Source organism: Talpa occidentalis, unplaced genomic scaffold, assembly GCF_014898055.3.
Source record: "Talpa occidentalis isolate TD23 unplaced genomic scaffold, MPIMG_talOcc4v2.1 talOcc4.9, whole genome shotgun sequence".
NCBI lineage: Eukaryota > Metazoa > Chordata > Mammalia > Eulipotyphla > Talpidae > Talpa > Talpa occidentalis.
Window position 1 is genome coordinate 108301181 of NW_023605305.1, and position 21195 is coordinate 108322375.

Below are 21195 nucleotides of genomic sequence, written 5' to 3' on the forward strand. Positions count from 1 at the left end.
GGTGCTCCATAAATAACTGTTAAATGGATGGATGGATGGATGGATGGATGGATGGATGGATGGATGGATGGTTGAACTTGAAAATAACTGTATCTGATTAGACTGGGAATAATTTAAGTATAGATAGAGCTTTTAATATGCCTGTGCATAAAAGGGGAGTATGAACTTGGAATATGTGATGAGTTTGGGGGCAGATGTCAGAGATGAAAGGTACAGTAACTCATATCTCATTCAACTACACATCGTTAAGCACTAACACAATGCCAGGAACTGTTACACAGCAGGTGAACAAAACAGGCAGGATGCATGCATTCTTGGAACTTGCAGTGTAGTGGGAGAACAGAAATTAAATAGGCACTTGAATATATATGAAATAATAATCATAACTACTTGTTAGAAAAAGGAAGAAAAGTTGCTGGAAGGGAGAATGAGAGAGGGACATAATTCAGATTGAGAGATAAGGAAGGGACTCTCCCTACGGGGATGGCATTTCAGATAAAGGTTAACTAAGTTAAGGTTTGAAGAGTGATTAGGAGTCTGCCAGGTTTAGAGGCAGACAAAGGTCCTGGAGCAGGAAACGGATGTCCTCCATGAGCTGCAAGCCCAGTAGGGTGCAAGTGTAAAGGGACGGGGAAGAAGAGGGTAAGCAGGAGTCTGATTCCCATGGGCCCCCCAAGTAAGGAGTCTGGGGTTATCCTAAGTGCTGTGGGAAGTCACTGAAGAGTTTTAGTCGGCGGAGGCATGATTCTCTCCTCACTTTGCCTGCCGCATGGGGCAAAGATCAGAGCAGAACAAGACTGGCTACAGAAATCGTAGTTAGGAAACTATTGCAAGCAAGAGTCTAAAGTAGCTTAGACTGAAGGTGTCATGGCAGACATGGAAAGAAGTAGAAACACCAGAGAAATATTCTGGAGATATAATATTTTAGAGGCATTTATTGATATCTAATTTGCTATACATACACTATATTTTATTAGTTGTCAATGTATCTATCTGTGTAGATATATATGTACACTGTGTGTATTTTATTTTACTTATTCTCAATGTTTTGCAATAATGTCTCATGAGAACAAGAATTTGTCTTATACTTTGCTGAATCCCCAATGCCTATAACAGTGGTTGGCATATAGTTTAAGCACTGAGTAAATATTTGGTAAATAAACTTATGACAGAATGATTTATATATTAGGGCGTGAAAGTGTAGACAATGAATTCCAGGGTTTTGGCTTCAGTACTAAGGAGGATTGAGGTGAAATTTATTGAGATGAGGGTGAAAATGAGAAGCTGAGGGCATAAAATCAAAAGTTTGTTTTTTGACACATTGAGTTTTATAGATGCCTATGAGATATCCAAATGGATATTCTGGTCTGAAGATATAAATCTAGGAATTAGCTACACAGCTACGACATTTCAAGCTGTTGGACAGTCTAGGACAGAATTTCTTGATCTGAAATCTACAAATGTGTGTCATAATCGGGGGGGGAGGTCATAAGCTGGGATAGGAAAAATATTTCATCTTCCTTTTACTGAACTAACTGAAATTTAGCATTTTCTTCTGATATGAATGTAGACAGCAAATTACAGCAATATATGAAGTGCCTGTGACTTGTCAGTAATAAAAATTACAAATATTTTCATGTCACGTAACAGCTGTTACAGATAGCTTCCAATATTATTTGCACTCATCGCTACTTCAATATTACAGAAGTGACTGGATGGATCAGCCATTGGAATTTGTAGTTTAATACATTGACTAAAAGGCACGTATATTGTTATATCAAAAATTTGGGGTTTTGTGTTTTGATCAATGTTTTTCATCATCATGTATTTCTTTAGTTGTCCTATATATTTTGCTTAATGTATCTAAAAGCATTACTGCAAGAAAGGTCGCAGTAAGGGTGACCAGACAGTCAAAGGCTCCATGTCACAGAAAGGGACAGAGTCCCTGGGAGGAGCTAAAGGCTGTGTCTGGGGAAGGAGGGGCTGCTGGGAGCACCCAAGGTAGGGAGGTCAGGAAAGGGGTGAGAGAGGCTAGATCAGAACAAAGATACACCAGTCAAGGTAAGAGAAGCAGGAAGCTGTGGAAATCTTATGAACTGGAGAAAAGGGAAGACTTCCAGGAGTTGACCAGGAGGCTTCCCACCTGAGAAAGAGAAATCTGGAAACAGAAGGCCAGGGAACTCTATTACACTCTATCAACAGCTTCTAGGGGAGACCCTGGAGAACCTGGAGCAAGTCCTTCGAAAGGGGGCTGGGATCCCCCAGGCTTGGAATAAGGCTGCCCCGGGGCAGGGTGTCCATGAGGGATCTCTGACCGGGAGGCTAGTACCCATGTCTTGCTCTCGACCAGTTCTGTGACTTTGGTTCAGCCTGCATCCTTCCCAGAGTGGGTCTGTTTTCTCCACCTCTGGCTGAGGGGATTGAACTAGAAGATCTCTAGGCAGCTCTCCTGTCCAGACAGTGCAGGGGTGGGCACCTCTCCATTCTGAGGCCACTGTGGGAGTGGCCCACTGGTCACCCTCAACAAATGCTTTGCCTTCCTCAGCTACTGATGCTTAAAATTCAGAGATTGGTCAGATGTGCACTTGCCCCCCTTCAGCACTCATGACCTGTTCTTGGGGCTACTATTAACCACAACCAACCACAAAATCCAGGGAAGTCCAGCCAGAAGGGTCTTGCTTTATCGGGCCAAGTGGCAAAGTCAAAGGAGAGCCTCACCTGTGCTGGAGGTAAAACAAGGTGGGAGCAGGAAGTGGGTCACACTCAAAGCCCCTTCTTTCCTTTCTCCTTGTCAAGACTGCTCTGGCAATGCCTCGCGGCCCTTACTTGTTTATAAATCTGTGGGTTCCCATCCCCTCTTCCTCTCCTAGTCTATGAGCTTCTTAGACCAGAGACCTGACAGATTTGCTGTTTATTTCTATTACCTGGCTCAATAAACATTTGCTAGATGAATGAATGAACTATTTTGTGAATGAATGGCATAACAGTTATATGTACCCAATCACTTTCAGAATAAGTATTTGACTGGGGCAAGGATAATTAAAATACAAACCAAAGGTCAAGTATGTCAGCGTGTATACTAGAAATGGATTATGGTTAATAGGTGGTGAATATCAAATTTAGGGGACTATGTTCCTCTGCTTTACCTTACCTGTGTAGGGAAATAATTTTTTAGGAAATAATTTTAAAGGAAAATAATTTTTATAAATAAATCACTCTGAAGAAGAGTATACCTACACCTCTGATCATATGCAGTATGTAAAAAAAATGCTACCTTAATTTAAAAAAAAAATTTTAAAAAATAAAGAGGGAAAAATAAATTGCTTCATTCTGATTGCTCTGTGAGCAACGAGATCTCCACAACCATGCCCACCCCTTTCTGGATCTCCCCTCCAAGGCCCCAGCAGAGAAGTCAAATGCTCGTCTCACCGGTCAGACTTCAGGCCATTGACAGGCTCTCTCTTCTGCTGCCCATCCCAGCAGCAGTAACTAAGTCACTGCCTTCTCTAGCCTGAGCAAAGGATGCAAAGATCCTCATGGACTTGAGCCCAAGCTGCATGTTCCAGCCAGTTTTACAAAAAGTCCTCCAAGTGAGGTACCAAGCTCTAGCCCAACCAATAATTGGGTGATTCATGGTCAGCTATTTGCTACAAATGCATATATCCACCTCAAGAACATGAGGCAAGATGAGATGTGGGTATCCCTATGTCCCCTCGGTCTTGAACAAAGAAATCCCCATTCCTTTGGAGGCTTGAGGGAAAACACCATGAGTCAGAGTACATTAATCATTGTGCAGAGGTCAGTGAGGCAAATTGAGAAAATGAGAATATCTTAGAAATTGTTTAGTTACAAGGAACAGAAAGTCACTTCAACTAAGTGAGAGGCAGTCATTGTAAAGACACTGGGAAATTCAGAGAATCAGACTGTATCAAGGGGAAAGTCGAGGAGAGATGGCACAGGGATGGGGAGTCACTGAGAAGTTAGTGAGGGAGAGAGAGCAACTCGAATGACTGAGAAAGTTCAACAATAAAACAGAGAAATGAGTCAGTATCCCCAAGGAGAACTGGAGAAGAAAAGGTTCTTGGAATGTAAATTAAGGACTAGGAGTTAGCAGAGGAGCAAGTAAGGGAAGAAAAGATGAGGTGTTTGAGGCATAGTAGATGCTCAATAAATATGTGCAAATTAATTGAAACCACCTGAGCCCAAGAGCATTAAAATCAAATCTGGCTCAAAGGATACTGAGCCTGTCCTCCAGATCTCTGTCCTCATGTTAGGTGACCACTCTCTGACCCCCTAGAGCAATGCAGTGTGAGGGTCAGGCATTACCCCCTGAGGATACCAGGTCCTCTGGAGCTTCAGCATTGGGGACAGGGGGATACTACAGCAGTTCTCAAAACCACAGGCAGTTCCCGAGGCCAGCTACCTTTGGTTCCTGCTTTTAGACCAAACTGATGTGAAGAGAGAAGAACATAGACAGGAAAAGGCAGGATCTTTCCAAACTGATGTCACGGGTCACTATTAGCCAAATGCCAGTCCCAAAAAAGTTGGTTTTGCTCTCCAAGGTGCAGTCTTGCTTCATGGCCAGGGGATCTGGAAACAGGGCCAGTAGGTGAAGATAATTATTCTCGTCATCATACAGGAACTAAATAGGTAAACTGAGTAACGCTTGAGCTGTCTTTGAGACATTTTGGTTTATTGATTTATTTGGTTTATTTGATTTATTCAAGCTGACCTAAGTAAATAGAATATTTTTAAGGAACCAGATCATAAAATAAAATCACTCACACACACAAATTATGAAGGACCTTAAAGGAAACAGGGAGTTAACATGTTTTCTCTCTCATCCTTCCTCTTTCCTCTTTGTACCTCAAGCTGCACGTCTTTCAAATTTTCACCATTATTTTCATCTCTTTCTCTCTGCAGAGTTTCTATGCTCATTCACCCACTTTCACATGGTCCATCACAAATACCCTGGAATGGGGGCCTCATGAACCACTCCCACTGATGGGACGTTGAAGTCCAGCTTCCCCCGATGACTGACTTAGTGCCTGTGGTCCCAACCCATATTCCCAGCAAGGAGGCATTATTAGCCAGTTGTCTACACTAGTACAATTAGGTATTACAAAGACAGAGACACATGATAATCATCGCCACCCTTTCCAGGCTGTTGATGGGCAGGTTTTCTAAGGATGAAGTGGCATGGGGGGAAATGATGGACACATTTAGTTCAGAGGGTCTGGCTGGAAGCCATACTCTGCGCTGAAGCTGATTTACCAAGTGCTGTGAGAAACGTTAGCTCTAGTCCCTCACCTTCCCATAAGAAGTAAAAATTCTCTGGGGACTACACCTGGGGGAAGGGAAGCAAATGTTCATTAAAATGAGCAATGATGTAAAAAATAAATAAATAATAGCAAAAAAAAAAAAGAAATACAAGTTGGGAGAAGGGGAGGGGGAACTTCCTAGGGGTTCACATAAGAGATTACAGCAGTTGCCTGTCACCTCATGAGTTGCCAAGCTCCCATCTGTGTTAAAGAAACTCTGTGCCCCTGCAGGAGCCACTCAGGAACGCAAGACTGTATTTGGAGAAGCAAACTCCCTTGGAGAGAAGCTGTTGGCCTCAGTCTGCCTGTCCCTGTACTGGAAGAAGTCAAGCTCTCTCATTTCTGATGCTGATTCCTCTGCAAAATTTTCCTCATTCCTAGGGCTAACTGGTAACAACGCTGGGCTATCCCATTGATCTATTTTCATACCATAAAAGCCACAGGCTCATCGCTTGTCATAAATCTGCCTTTTCCAGACTATGATAGTCACGTTGGAAGATGAATTAGCTGACATTAATAGAATATTCTACAACAACCTCAGAAGACACATTCTTTTCTCGGACACCTGCTAAATATTTACCAGGATAGGCCATATTCTGGACCACGAAACAAGTCTTAATAAGTTTAAAAGGGTTAAAATCAGTCAGATAATATTCTCTGACCACAATGAAACTAAAATAGACATAAAGGAAGGTTATATGGAAAATACTCAAATATTTGGAAAGCAAACAACTCATTTCTAAATAACCCATGACCCAAAGAATAAATCATAGGGGAAATTAGAAAATACACTGACTTTAAAAAAATGAAAATACAATATATCAACGTTTCTTTTTCTTTATGAAGTTAAAGCTGGACATAAAGAATAACTTATAGTATTGAAAAGCTTCTACTAGAAAAATAAAAGATTTCAAATAAATGATCTAAGCTTCTACCTTAAACTAGAAAAATAAAAGCAAATCCAAAGTAGGCAGAAGGACGTAAATAATAAAGACCAGAAATGGATAAAATGGAAAACAAAAATAAAGGAGAGAACCAATGAAACCAAATATTTATTATAAAATATCAACAACAGTGGTAACTTTCTAGGCAAACTGATCGGAAATAGGGGAAACAGAGAATGAATTACCAGTAGCAGGAACAAGAGAAAGGGATTATTGAAGATCGTATAAACATTAGAAGAGGCTCCCAAGGGCCCAAAAATGATTTGAAAGAGCAATGCGGAAGAACCGGGTTCGAGTTTCATGGTGATTGTGGAATGGGAGCAGGATAAGGGCTTGGGCTTGAGTGGTTTGAGCTTCCTAGTGCCGACAAAGCAGGAATGACCCTTTCTAATAAGCTTGTCCAGATGTGGGACAGGAGGAGAAAGGGAAATAGACTTTAAGTCATCCACAGTCAAACATCAAAAAAGGGGGTCAGACTCCTTACTTCAGAAACACCATCAGCGATTCCTTCAAAGGGCCGCTTTCCCAACTCTCCACCCTTGGCATGAGGGGCATCCCCCAGGCCCAAAGCACTGCAACATGTGTCTTTGGGAAGAGCAGTTTGTTGGGGCGGGAGCATTCCTCCCACACAAGGAGCAGCCATATGTGCGGAGGTGACAGGACCTAATGAGCTTTCAGAGAATATTTAAATTGCTAAATGGGCGAGCATATTTACTGCCGTGCTAAGCATTTGCAGTAAAAATCAAAGTGATGCCATTATGTGATCCCCAGTGGCATGTACTTGGAAGCACTCCGTTTTCAGTGAAAATTGATTTGGGGTTGTATATAATTCTCTCTTTCAAACAGCAATTGAAAATCTGAATGATGGAGAATTAAGCAGAACATAGAGTTGCTTAAAGCAAAAGCAGGAAGGAATCAACTCACCTGCCCTTGAGAGACGGTTGAGACAGCCTCACTCCTCTTCACCCCCCCTAGTTCAGGGACCCCCATCAGCATGGTATAAAGGGATGGATGCACCTTGACATTGAAGTCACCTGGCCAAATTTTAACTGTGACCCTTAGATGCTCACTTAACTTGTGACCTTAGTAAATGTATTTTCCCATCTTTGGATTAGGATAATAATACTTACCACAATAGGTTGTTATAAGGAATAAATAAGAAAATTCATATCAGTTTCCAGTATCACGTGTGCTACGTTTTCAACAGGCACTCAGCAGGTATTAATGCATTTCTACTACTATGCTAACCATTAAGACAACCACCGATACCACAAAATAGTGAGTTTAAACACATGTTTAAAGAGTTTAAACTCTTCTGGCTATGATGCATGTTGCTCTCCAAAATTACCAATAAAAAGGTCATCATATCTGTACCCTAAAACCTCCAGACCATTCACCACCTCCTCAACACCTTTTGTCCTCTGGACACTAGGAGAAAGTTCTTCTTTAAACTGAATTGAAATATTCTTGTCATGGCAGAGCATCTTCCAAACAACTGCTAGTGGAACACTACTCTGGAGGATGTTAGCAATGGAGTAAAAAATAAAATAAAAGGCTTAGATTTCCATCTATCACAATATTTCAGACCTGATATCTTGAAGAAAAAAAAAAACCATCCAAAGAAACCAAGAGGCTACATGAAATGGTTTTAAATATCTTTTTAAATCTAAATGTATTAGCAGAGATGGCATGGCAAAAAAGAAATTCTCATGAGCCAAACAGGAGACAAAAGCACCAACCGAAGGGGTAAGTGCCAGACAGCCAGCTGCCCTGAAGACACCTACTCATCATTGGCAGAAGAATCTAGTGTTTCTTTTTTTGTGGGTTTTTCCAGGAGAAAAGGAGAAAAGACCTCAGAAGGTGCATCTGAGCCCCTTAAAATTTGATCCCTCTATGAAAAATGAGCTAACAAAAATAACTTCATGAAGGGAGACACAGAAATTTGCTTGTCTGAATCTTCAGAGAGAAGAAAAGAAGAAGTGAAAGGCCTCCCTTGAGACACCCACCAGGAAGATTCTGGATGGAATTAACACAATCTGAATAAGTTAAAGAAGTCTCATGTGTATCACAATCCTAGGCTAAGTACGGCAAATGCAAATTCCCCCTAGAGTAATATACCTTAAGCCTAGACTTAAGAGAATTTTCACAATTAAGTTCCAAAGGGCATGATCTTACAAATTAAATTCATAAAATAGGAAGATCTTACAAATTAAATTCATACATATGAAGATTTCAGTTATTATACATGTCTGTTTATTGGAAATAAAAATAAGAAATAGTGTAAAAAGTTATCTATTAACAATATATTTTGACAAATTACATGTTTTGATTTTAAGGGTAATCACCCAAATAATAGAAGTAGAATGTATAATGTCCAAATTAGTAGACATTAGCAAGATGGAAAGACTCAAAAACTCCAATCCAAAAGATGGTTAAAAAGGAGAGCAAAAGAAAAACCAAATAATGGGGGAATTAGAAGCACAAAGTAAGTGACAAATTTGAAATAAAATATATAAGAAATGATATTAAGCATAAACTATTTTGTCCAGTTAAAAGAGAAGCATGAAGGCTACTAGACTAGATGAAGAAATAAAATCTAACTAACAGCAGAATACAGAAATATTGAAAGTAGTAAAAATACCAACCAAACCTGATAGATTTTGACTCTTAAGCAAGATAGAACAGCAGGAACTACATTTACCCTCCTACTGGAAATGACAAAAACAGACAAACTAAATGGAAAATAAGTTTCCAAAAGGCTGTCCATTCTGTCACAAAGTACAGTGACCCCTGAGAGATGAAAAACAAAGGCGATAAGACTACAATTGTCCAATCTTATTAGCCCGACTTTCCAGGAAGAGGCAACAGGAAGAGGCAACTCAAGCAGACCCAAGGGACTCCCTGAGATGAGGAGACAATGCTGGGTCATGCAGATAGAGTTAGCAGAACAGAGTGCCAGAGAAGATGGAGCTACACGGAGAGAACTCAAGTGGTTGCACAGGCCTCCCTCCAGCATTCACCAGAGAACTGATCAGCATATGTACATGAGGAAATTATCCAAGCCCAGAAACGAACCACCCAAAGGATCAAAGCTAACAGTGCCCAGTGATCACGTAAAGAATAGTGCTTGTTCTTACCAGCCACAGTGGAAAAGCTCAAGATTCACAAGGTACTGAGTACCATTAACAGAAGGCTTTGCCTCTAAAATGGAGAGTGATTAGTCTTAGACTTAGTACCTAACAAAGCATAAAAATAAGTTCTGAAAAGATCAGTAATTCCAAGTGATATAAATGCACCTAGAGCAAAGCTTAAGAATATTTGTAGGCTTACTAACCAACCAGCACCAAAGAAGGTAAAGTACACAATGTGTGACACCCAGTCAAAAACTATCAGATAGGGCCACCCTGGTGGTGCAGAGGTTAAAGACAGCGCTATCAAACTATCGCCAGCCACTGCAGCACGAGTTCAATCCCCAGCCAGATAGGGAGCAACCTACGTGGATAACAGCAGACATCTCCTGCCTCACCTACTGCTCCCCTCAGCAGCGTATTTCAGTAGATCTGCCTGTTCTGCTCCCCACTCTCTCTGATGAATCCTCTCACACTCTCTCTCTCTCTCTCTCTCTCTCTCTCACACACACACACACACACACACACACACCTCACACACACCTCTGGCTTACATCCCAGTTCTTGTATGCATAAATCAATAAATCTTTAAAAATAAAAAATCATCAGATAAATAAAGAAATATAAGCCACAGTGAGGAGAAAATTTAGTCAAAATTGACCCAAATTGACACAGATATGACAATTTGTAGAAGATATATTAAAATAGTTATTATAAGTGTATTTCATGTGTTCAAAAGTTAAGCCATGGAAGATACAAAAACATCTTAATTGAATGTATAGGAATGAAAGCTGAAATGTGTGAGATAAAAATATACTGGGTGGGATTAACATCAGATTAGACATTGAAAAAAAAGATTAGTGAACTTGAGCACGGAGCAATTGAAATTACACAAGGAAAATCAGAGAGAGAAAAAGAATCAAAAAGAATTTAAAAACCCACTCTCTTAATAGTAGTGATGATTTTATACACATAAATGTGTGTATATATATGTATTATCACAATTTATCAAATTATACATTTTAAATATTGAGTAGTTTACCATAAATTATACTTTAAGAAATCAGCTTTATAAAAAAATGGTTAATCTGATAGTCAGTGAGGTGACTATAATTAATAACTGCAATGTAAGTTGAAAGCTGTTAAAATAATATCTTAACTCTCCTCACCAAAAAAATTGTAATTTTGTGAGATCATAGATACATTAACTAACCTTGTTTTTTTTGTGTTTTTTTTAAAGATTTATTTACTTATTTATACAAGCACTGGGTACAGTCAGAAGCATGGAAGGGTGAGAGGATTCACCAGAGCCAGAGCGGGGAACAGAACAGGCAGACAGAGGAAGTACACTGCTGAGGGGAGCAGCGGGCGGCAGGAGAGGTCTGCGCACCCATTAACTAACCTTGTTGTGGTAGCCATTTCACAAAATAAACATACATCAAATCATTATATTGTATACCTTAAGCTTACTGTCAATTATATCCCAATAAAGCTAGGGGAAAAAACAATAAAATTTTGGTGCTGCTATGTTAATATCAACCAATAAACTTTAAGATATAAAGCAATACAAAAAGTAAACACACTTAATAATAATAAATTCAATGGACAAAATGTGTTTAATGTTGCTTTTCTGCCTATGGACAGCACCGAATAAGCAGCATAAAAGACTCCCTTCCCACTACCAGGATTTCTAAGTCAGAGTCTCCCAAAGAGCTGGAACAGCTACGAAAGTTTTTCATTGGCGGTTTAAACTTTGAAACAATCTATGACAGTCTGAGAGGCTGTTTTGAGCAATGAGGAAGGCTCACAGACTGTGAGAGAACAGGCTATTTTAGTGTTCCTCTTTCCATAATTGATAGAACAAATAAATTCAATAATTCTATAAACTATTTTAGTAATTTGATCAATGAACCTATAATATAGGTTCTTTTCAAACACACATGGGAGAGTTAAGAAAACAAGAATATATCCTTGGCAGCTAATTAAGGTTCAAAAATGTCAAAGTGTTAAGATCATATGGTGTGTGTTTTCATAATACACTCAAGTTAGCTGTCAGTCATAAGCATTTTAAATCACCATGTTTAGAAATGAAGCAATATACTTCTCTCAGTCCATAAGTCAGAGAGAAAAAAATTAAAATGGAAATTTAGAAAATATGCTATACCTTGTGTGCCTGGGGGTATGGGCACAAGTGGTTTGATGGAGGATGAAAAAAAATTGTAGCTGTTACCACTATTAAGATAATTGGCTCTGTGTCAAGGGCATGAAATACAGAGAAACCAAGAATAGAAAAGACTGGGAAAAAAACAGAAAATATTCTAATCTTCACAACAGTGAAAATACCATGTCAAATTATGAGATACAACTAAAGTTTAGAAAGCAAAGAAGTTTAGAAAACAAAAAAGCTAAAAATTAATTAAGTATTCATTACAAGTTTTTTAAACTTTTATTAACATTAACCCAAAGAAAATAATAGGTATATCCACAGAAATTAATTAAATAGAATACAACCATAAAATATAATAAGCAAAACCAAAGTTGCTTTTTTGTAAAGAGTTAATAAACCTCTGAACCAGCAGAGAGAGAAAGAAGGCGCAAATAAATGTCAAAAGGGAAAAGGGAAATTTATTATAAATCCTGCAAGTCTCAAAAAGACATTATGAATAACTTTATGACAATACATTTGAATATTTGAGATGAAATGGGCAAATTTCTAAAAATATGAAACTTGCTAAAACTGTCTCAAAGACAAATATAAAATTCAAAGTCTAAAATCACTACAGAATTTGAATTTGTAATTCACTACTTTTTCAAAAGAAAATATCAGTCCCAAATGGCTTCACTGATGAGTTCTACCATATATTCGAGGTAGAAATCTCTTCTTTTCAGAGAAGAGGAAAAAGGACATAGTCCAATACAATGCATAATACTGATCGGAAAAGGCAAGTATTGCAAAGGAAACTCATAGACCAATCTTGGTATGAATATAGATGCAAAATCCTAAACAAATATTAGCAAACTGAATCTAACAATAACCGGCACTTTGGAACATTTAAATAACACCAGTCCCCCATAACATGGTTCACATTCCAATTACCAGAGAATTTTAACTGTGAGTAATTACAGAAAGTACAAATTCCATTGCTAGATCGTCAGCCAACAAATCACTGCAAATAACAGCTCATAATTGATGACCAATGACATCACTTCTTTTAAAGTCTGTTTGTGATTAGTCACTGCCCATCTGTTATTCAGTTTACACATGGACAGCAAAACATGTAGTTATGTTACTTCTTTGTATCTTAGTAATACGCTCTTGTGACACATTACCAAAGTGAATACTTGAAAGAGGGAATTGGCCGACGAAATTGCAGCAAAGAAATGAAAAGTGATTACATGAAAGTAAAATTCAAATAGAATGTAAATGAAGTTGTAGAAGAAAAAGTTGACTGTAAGATTATTGGCACTGCAGCCTTCAAGAAATTCTAGATATGCAAACAAAGCAAACTTACTGACATACATGAGAAGGTGATGATGAAGAAAAGACATTCTCAGAGCAAATGACACCAGCAAAAATTCTTCTCATTAAAGGAGTTCTCAGAGATATTTCACAACATTGGAAGCTTAAAAGATAAAGTGTTGGAAGTTTACCCAAACTTGGAGTATGACAAATCTCCAAGCATAGGAAAGATGCTTACTCCATAAGTTACATAATACTCAGAAGGCAAGCAGTGTCCTAACTACTCTTTGGTAATTTTTCTGCAAAGAAACAAAAACATTATAATTCTCAATGTTCCAAATGTTTTAAATTACAGTGTACCAAATATCAGTTATACTATTTTTCCCCATTTATCTCTCTATATATAAAACCAACAGCAAGTTTTTAGTGTTTTGCGAATAACTAAAGGTCACAGAAAAATTACAATTTCCATTGATTAGAAGATTGCTTGCCATAGTTTCAACTTTCATAATCATTTTTACAATCTTGCCCAACCACACAGAATGAGGATTGAGTGTATGTATTTTTTAGCAATTATGATCAAGTTGGTTTGTTTCAGAAATACAAGGCTGTCTTACGACTAGAAAAATCAGTCCATTAATTCAGCACACTAACAGATTAATGAGAAAAGCAGTTGCATCATCTCAGCAGATTCAAGAAAAGTCATTGAAAAAATGCAACTCAACTTCAAGATAAAAAAGCATAGCAAACTAAGAATATAAAGGAATTTCGATAATTTGATAATATGTTTTAAAAATTAAATAGGAAGCACAAAATGGGTTCAAATGTATATGGAATAAATAAAAGCTACCATACCAAATATTTTAAGAACCTAATCATATTTTTAGGATTGAGATAGAAATGGGACATAAATACATAGATGGATGAGGAAAGGGGAGTTACTAAATAGTAATAAAGGCATTATTCACCTGGAAGGACATAATAAATATAACCAGGTATGCCTCTAGCTCCAAATATATAAAGCAAATATTGTAAGAACTCAAAGGAGAAATTTACTAATTCACTATCATAATGGGAAATTTTAACACCAATAATTGATAGAACAGTCAAAAATCAGCAAGCAACATAATTTACAAGCCCTACTAATAAATAGCTAGAGAAAATTGCACTAAACATCCGGATAACATACATTCTTTTAAGATATTCATGAAAACTAATGGAAATTTACCTTGTACATGGCTATAAAGAAAGCCTCAAAAGTTTTAAAGACTTGATACAGACGGGCAGTGTTCTCTGGCACAACACAATACATCAAAGTGATACAGGGCAGCAAGGGGCACTAAAGCTGGCCAAGGACACTGCCCAAATAGTTTACCAGTCACTGAGTTCTTTACCCACACGCACAATTGCAAGACTGCTCAGGCTCAGGGAACAACAAAGGGATTTATTTAACAAACCAGGGGAAAACAAAGCATTACTGAGGCCAAAGTGGCCGTTTACCTCACTCAAAGCCATGTGCAGTGTTTTCCAGTCCTAAACAAAAGCATTTAAAATGGTGTCTTCCCACCACTGAGGACACAGATCTTCTCTCCCAAACAATAGGCCATGTGTCCAAGATGGCATCTTCCTGCCACTGCGGGCACGCGGCAGCCAAACCGTAAGCCAGGTTCCAACTCACGAGACAGCAAAAAACACAACAGGAGATGCCACATGAGCTGCCGAGGGACCCCAGCACAGCACCAACGAGCGACACTCAAAACATCAGCTACAGGGCCTCCCTGGTGGCGCAAGGGGTTAAGCACCGCACTATGAAGCAAACCTCAGCCTCTGCAGCACGAGTTCGATCCCGGCTGGCCAGGGAGCTACCCACATGGCGCAGCAGACCTCTCCTGACTCGCCCGCTGCTCCCCTCAGCAGTGTATTTCAGTACATCTGCCTGGTCTGCTCCCCCGCTTTGTCTCTGGTGAATCCTCTCACCCCCACCCCCAACCCCACGTCTCTGGCCTGTACCCCAGCTCTTGTATGCATAAATAAATAAATCTTTAAAAAAAAAAAAAAAAAAACACCAGCTACAGCAGTCAAATGACCCAACAAACAGCCACACTCACGGATCTCAGTAATATGCCTGGCAGGGTGGCAACAGCAGCAAAACCAGAAACAGTTTCAGTCGCTGAACTACTTATAAAGCATCCAAACTTTTCCTCTCTGAGGTTGGCTGCTGAAAGCCTCCACCTTCAGAGGCCCACAACAGTTTTCTGAAAGATTGGCATTGTGGGGACCAAAATCCGCTGACCCCTCATGCTGAATCCCGAACACTGAAAGACTGTGCCCCCTTCTGTAGTTACTTATATTTTTTATCAGTCACTCACCCCACTTTTTAGCATTTTCCCTGGGGCTATTGATCCTGCCAGCAACCCCCTCCAGGGAACACCACGTGTGTATGGCTTCAGCCACCAATTACAAAAGCATAAAGCGAAGCTTGGAAATCTCCAAATCAACTTTAAAACTCAATCTGATCAAATCTTTTTCCAACATCGACCAGTGTCCTGGAAATACTGGAGAGAAGCACATGTTAAATTATACCATGAGGATGCCTTCAATGACTCAGATGGTGGTAAAAGCAACAGGACAGACAAGCCAGCTCCTTAAATGTGTAAATCTGTTGGGGGAGGTGCAGAATGAGGAGAAAATGTAAATAAAAAGAAACTTAAAGACATTCAAATTAGTAACAACATATAAATTTCATTTGGAATGCTGAGAAGTAGGGCATTAAGACAGAAGTAGATATCCAGATACTTACTGAGACAGGAAGGGTCCGAGACCAGGACAGGACAGGGCTCTAGGGCAAAACGTTGCTGTTCCTTAATAAGGAGTTCTAGACCTTGAGACCAGACCAGCTCAAACTGGAGCTGCAGGCACAAGGCCTCCATGAGATATCCACCTTGGAGATGGTCATGACCTTGCACGTCCCCCTGCTGCAGCTGGTTTGTGCTCACAATTAGCAACAGTAACTGGACCACGTTCAGATGGACAAATTAACTACAGCCCAGTCCAGTCTCCTTGCTTTCTCAGCCAATAAAGTTTAATTCTTTTAGTCTCAAACTCCAGTCCTACAGACCCTCTCGCAACAAATCACCCACAGGGGGCCAGGCAGCAGGGATGCTGGGGTGCCAGGAGGCTCAGGAAACAACTGAGCCTCCCAGTCCCTGCAAATCTCTGCACTTTCTCACCTCTCCCTGGAATTCTCGTGTTGTTTCACTGTGTTGCCTCAGTGACGCCGCCCTTTTACCCCTAGCCTCTAGGCCCGGGTGTGTGCATTTACACACACGCACGCCCATGATATTTGGGCTCAGGTGTCCATAATCATGGCAGAAATGTAAGGTGGGAGTCATAGAGACTAGAGGTGGGAGGGCATAAAAAAGCCTGATTCACTTCATTTACTCTACAGACCCTTAACCTTGGCACCTCAGGGAGTCTCTCATGCCCAGAGAGGTATCCCCAGACCTCTCTTTGCTTGCTCTTTCACTAATTAATAAATGCTGACTCCTGGCTTTTACTAGTGTCTCTTTTCAATCTTGACTAGAGGATCTCAAGAGCCCTCTCCCAGGAGGGGAGGAGGTGCCCTCAGTCCATCCAGCCAATTCCCAGGAGGTGGTGCAGTGGCCATCACTCGATTCACTCCTAGCTTATCCACCTGTGTTGTTGTGGGGGTGGGATAGGACTGGGGGAGCCCCACATCCTCTCCCTAGTCTGGTGACATTTACTATGTGTTGATAATATTAAAGCATTATTAACTGATATTTGCTTCAAAGTAAAGAGGAGTGAATGGGGGACACAGAGCAAAACAAGATTGTCTATGAGTTGATCATTGCCAGTTAGCCGGGAGAAGCATGGGTGTCCATTAAGTAATTCTATTTTTGTGTATGTCTGAAATTCTCAGTAATAAAATCTTGAAAGAAATTAATAAATTTGGCAGACTAATGAAAATGACAGGATAGGCTCCCTTGTGCCCAATGTGCCTTTCTCAACTTCACACCCGCTCTTTTATACTGTGCTCTGTACCACTAGAGCTTGAAGTCAGCGACTGGTTTTCCTGCAGATTCCACCACTGGGAATCTAAGTTACTGTTGGAAGATCAGAAGGGACAAAGACAGAAGTATCCTCTTTGGGCAACCAAAAAAATATGGCAGTGCTGGTTGTTGTAAGGAGGCACAGGTAGGGAGATCCTGAACTCTTACAGCCTGAGCCAAATCACCATCTTGATTTGGTTTGAATCCTGGTCAAAGGTGGCACCTTTTTTGATGAAGCTGGATCCTGCTGAGCTCACCTCTCCACGGCACTGCAGCAGGTGATGAAATGGGTTCCAGCTCAGGGACATTAGCAGCTTCTGATTGTTCAGTATCATCTCTCCTTCCTCTTTATTTCTCCAGTATCTTCTCTTTCTTTTTTCTCCTTTGACAGATATTATAGCCAGTTCCCTATATTAAATTATCAAAATACCTAGAGTGGTTTATGTCTGGTCAGACCCTGACTGCCTATAGTATAGCATCAGGAGTGATCTTAGAAAAAGAACCTCAAAAATGAGATTCTGGAATTGGGTTGGTGGCTTATTTGAGTATCAGTACAGTAATAATCTCATCACAAGTGGAAAATGAGAAACTTAAATCCACAACTTGTTGTGCCATTATGATTTCTCAAATCACCACTCATGGTTGCTTGGAATGTGAACCTATTAAAGGCCAGGCCTTGGGCGGTCAAATGGCTGCTGAACTTGACTGTTAGGACGGTGATGATGACTTATAGAGACTGAGGTGGGCTAGCTGTTTCTGAACACACTGGAGAGTTTACGCAAGAAAATGAAAATTTTAAAAAGATTTCAGCTTTCAGCCTAAGGCTTAATCAGAGAAAGCAAGAGAGTCTGTGGCAGCACCAAAATTAGTTCTTAACTCTTGTAGTCACAGAGCAGACATGGTTGAATAGAAGATTCCAAATGGCACTGAATGTAACAGAATTACAAATATCTAACCCATAGCTTCACCAATTCTCCTATGTGAAAATTAGGACTTGACTACAGAGGAATAGGACCTGAGACTGAATGGAAACATTCTGGTGGTCTTGAAAGAATCTAAGAAACCAAATCTAAGAAACCAATCACATTCCTTGAACCTCCCTTGCTAACAGTTACTTCTCCTTTGTCCAAGGACAGTAGCCAAGCCTGGTTGTAATAACCTCACCTGAGGCCTTTCAAGAGACCCCTACACTCTTCAAGACTCACCCAAATACATACCTATTATTTCCAGATTCGTACTGATAATGAGATTCACAACTATAATCAGTAGTGTTTCATGCAAGAGGTTATAGCTTATATACATGAAAGACGGGCACATTTCTACTCATAGTATTAGAAACCCTAGGAACATGTGTGGGAGTGGATCCCAAGAAGGCTGGCATATAGCTTTGGATCAGGCAGAATGTATCAGTTACAGGTACCCTCAGCCGAAATTCCATATTTAATGTATTAGCATTAATAGTTAGAAATACTGGGGGCCTCCCTGGTGGCACAAGGGATTAAGCACCTTACTATGAAGCAATCCGCGGCCTCTGCAGCATGAGTTCATGATCCCTGGCTGGCCTGGGAGCTACCCACATGGCGCAGCAGCCCTCTCCTGTCTCGCCCACTGCTCCCCTCCCACTCTGTCTCTGGTGTGTCCTCTCACCACCCCCACTCCCTGCATCTCTGGCCTGTACCCCAGCCCTTGTATGCATAAATAAATAAGTCTTTTTAAAAAATGCCTCTAATGATTTGCTTGATTGACTAAAATCTGGGCTCAACAATGGTCTACAATAAAAGAAACTGATATATCAAAATGCATAAAACAGAGAAGAAACTCAGTTGTTGGAACTCTACGAACAGCAGCATTTAATGTTATTATCTTTGCATGTCCCATATGTAAACAGCAGTGAGTCATAGCCAGACAGGGCTAGTGGGGTGAATCCTGCTGGTCTGCCTGCTGGGCTTCCTGGCTTCCGGCCTTTTTTCTGAGCCTGGACCTCCAGTCTTCCTGTAGGTACTCTGTTTACTTTGATATTCCACCCCCAAATACCTTTCCTACGGAAATTATCCAGAGTTGCCTATAACAAAGAGCCATGAATTATACAATTTATAATTTACCTTTCAGCTACAAAGGCTCTTTATAACTCACATCATGTTGCTTTCCATTTCAATTGTAATCTTTGATTCCCAGGCCACACATTTGCAGAAGACTGGGAGAATAGGAATGAAAGTGGCAAGTCCAGAAAATACTGCTTCAGAATTATGAGATAATCTTTTTTAAAAAAAAATTTTATGACTTAGTTGGCTGCCACTTTAAATGCTCATGAAGTTGGGGAAAAGCAATAAAAAAACAAACAAACAGAAAATGTCTTCTGCTAAATAATCTTGTTTATTCACCTGCTAGGCAAGTTTTGTTTTGCTTGTAATTATAGGATGCAGAAACTTTAATATGGAAATGTAAATCATAAATCTCCAAAGAGGGGTTTAGAATTCCATAATTCCCCAAATTTCTTAATCATGGAGTATTTAGACTTGGAATACCTAAAATACAGATCTGGTTTGAGGAAACTTGTATCTGTTTGTGCCAGTTCCACACCACACCTCCCTCCCCCAGCCCAGAATTATTCATTTCTACACTTCTGGCTGCAACCCTTCCCTGAGCGTCTAGAACACTTCTCCCATGTCTGCCTCCATGGGCTCTTGCTCGTTGCTGGCTCCTGACTTCCTAGAGATCATGTAAGACCTGCAGGCTTGGAATAGACCACCTTCTTAGATGCCCACTTTGGCCTGAAGTAGAATCTTTCTGGGCTGTTGTCCTCAACATATCCTCTAGTGCTTAGCTCTAAGACCAGCTTTCTCTTGGTGCTTGCATGGTCCTGCAGGCTTGTGTCCTGCACAGCAGACACATGGAGTTCCAGATCACCAACCCCCCTCAGTCTCCTCCCTCCTGTACTTTATCTGTATTGGGTGTGACCTGAGATTTGATGGTGACACTTGAAAATAGTTGTCTTGCGGATGGATAGAACAGAAGTGACAGAGAAGTAGGTAGAAGGCTCCAGAAAGGCATTGTGACACTTGTCCATGAGGTCGTTACTGAGTGCCTCACCATTTATGGGGCTCAGATGACAGCCCAGAGCAAGAGCTGATATAGCTGGGTGACTCCAAGGAGAACCAGCCAGAATAGTTGATAAGTAAATATGATTTGTCCAAACCAGGCAGCTCACAGACAGATAGGAATGGAAGAAGAAAGACAAGAGTCCCTGGAGATCTTCAGGATGAGCAAGGGAGGCGACCATAGGATTAAGCGCCAGGTTGTGGGAGGCCCAGAAGTGTTATAGGGGTCCCTGGAAGGAAGAATTGGAGTTCCCTATGACGAACACTGTTCTGAATCTATTTTTGTCCTCTCTCATCCCCATTGATGTGGTCTGGGGAAGCAAAGGTCACAAATTATAGCTGAAATTCAAATTAGTATATTGCAAGTTACTAAGTCGCATTTTCATCCTAAGACAAAAATCACATGGTATAAACTAATGTTCTTTATTATAAGCAGTCTGGCTAACATTAAGAGAAAAGAAATATTTGTGAAGACTATTAGAATCAAAAAAACTGGAGAATCAAGTACTAAGACAGGTCAGAACAGATCATCAGTGAGAACAATCCAAGCCACGTGTCAGGACCCACCTGGGCAGCACAGTCTCCCTGCTGCCATGGGCCACTGCAACCTCAGACCACTGAAACTCAGACCACTGCAACCACAGGCCACTGCAACCATAGGACACTGCAACCACAGGACACTGCAACCACAGGACACTGCAACCACAGGACGCAGGACATGGCAACCTCAGGTCACTGCAACTCAAAGCCAGCACGACTGAGTGCCAGATCTCAAGGGCTCTGCCACCACCGTAAGTATTTCTGAACCATTCCTGGATCTTAGCATGGCTCCCTGGAGATCCACATGTGAGATGGCAGTGCCTACACTGCCAGCTAAGCTTGCAGGCCAGGTCCCTAATGGCCCAGGAGCTGGAAGAGAGACTTTCTCCTTTGGTTTCCACTGTCAGAGAAAATTGTTTTGCACACAGCAGGCTTTCACAAAACTAGAATAGGGGTATTGCTTGCTGAGAAGCCCAAAGAAATGATAAAAGTCCATGCTAACATTATAATGTAATGTGGAGTTATAAACCAACCTCTGTGAATAGAATGAGTTGAGCAAGAAGGATTTCAGCAGAAAACCAAAGGACACAGCTCCAGAGACTGCAGCCTCGAGACCAGAGGATCGGAACAAGGG

General features: G+C 40.5%; 1 protein-coding gene across 3 annotated transcripts in view; it reads right to left on the reverse strand.

Annotated features, from left to right (window-relative positions):
- Nucleotides 1-15703, reverse strand: part of KCND3 (potassium voltage-gated channel subfamily D member 3) — a 371120-nt gene extending 355417 nt beyond the window's left edge. For 2 of the 3 annotated variants that reach the window (XM_037501020.2, XM_054691769.1), the window contains exon 1: nucleotides 15654-15703. The gene's annotated coding sequence lies outside the window, so the exon portion shown is untranslated. Of the gene's footprint in view, nucleotides 1-15436; nucleotides 15513-15653 lie in introns of all 3 variants that reach the window. The other variant, XM_054691770.1, reaches the window with a different exon arrangement.
- Between the last annotated feature and the right edge of the window lie 5492 nt (nucleotides 15704-21195).